We start from the raw sequence: 392 nt of genomic DNA on the forward strand, positions 1-392 counted from the left end.
AAAATCTGTTTTATCTAGAAACACTTCAGTGATGACTCTTTCCAAGTGTACACAGTGAGCTCCAAGGAGTTTCTGAAACCAAAGGTTCTCAGTGCAGAGAACACTGGTATGTTAAATTTCTAATTTCTCCGAATGCTTTGTTGGTAACTAAGATCCTCTCAGCAATATAGTTGTGACACTGTTGAAATAAAAGTTAATAATGGTTTTGCTTTCACAGAAATCCCCAAGCTTCAGAATGCTTTGCAAAATCTCAATGACAGTCACTCAGAGACGCTGAACTATGTTTCTGGAGCTTATGGGATTCTCTCTTTGATTCATGGAGCCAGCTTGGAAAAACAGGTAAACTTTTACAAAAAAAACTTTTTCTCTCTTTTATTTCATTACATTTTTAC

General features: G+C 35.7%; 1 long non-coding RNA gene across 1 annotated transcript; it reads left to right on the plus strand.

The window, feature by feature from the left end:
- The first annotated feature begins 6 nt into the window (after nt 1-6).
- LOC106944526 (uncharacterized) lies at nt 7-329 on the plus strand. The gene is made up of 2 exons (XR_001424365.1): nt 7-106; nt 218-329. It is a non-coding gene; the product is annotated as an uncharacterized LOC106944526 (long non-coding RNA).
- The last annotated feature ends 63 nt before the right edge of the window (nt 330-392 follow it).

This window comes from Poecilia latipinna, unplaced genomic scaffold (assembly GCF_001443285.1).
Source record: "Poecilia latipinna isolate Pla-1442-1.1 unplaced genomic scaffold, P_latipinna-1.0 Scaffold14253, whole genome shotgun sequence".
In the NCBI taxonomy this organism is placed as follows: domain Eukaryota; kingdom Metazoa; phylum Chordata; class Actinopteri; order Cyprinodontiformes; family Poeciliidae; genus Poecilia; species Poecilia latipinna.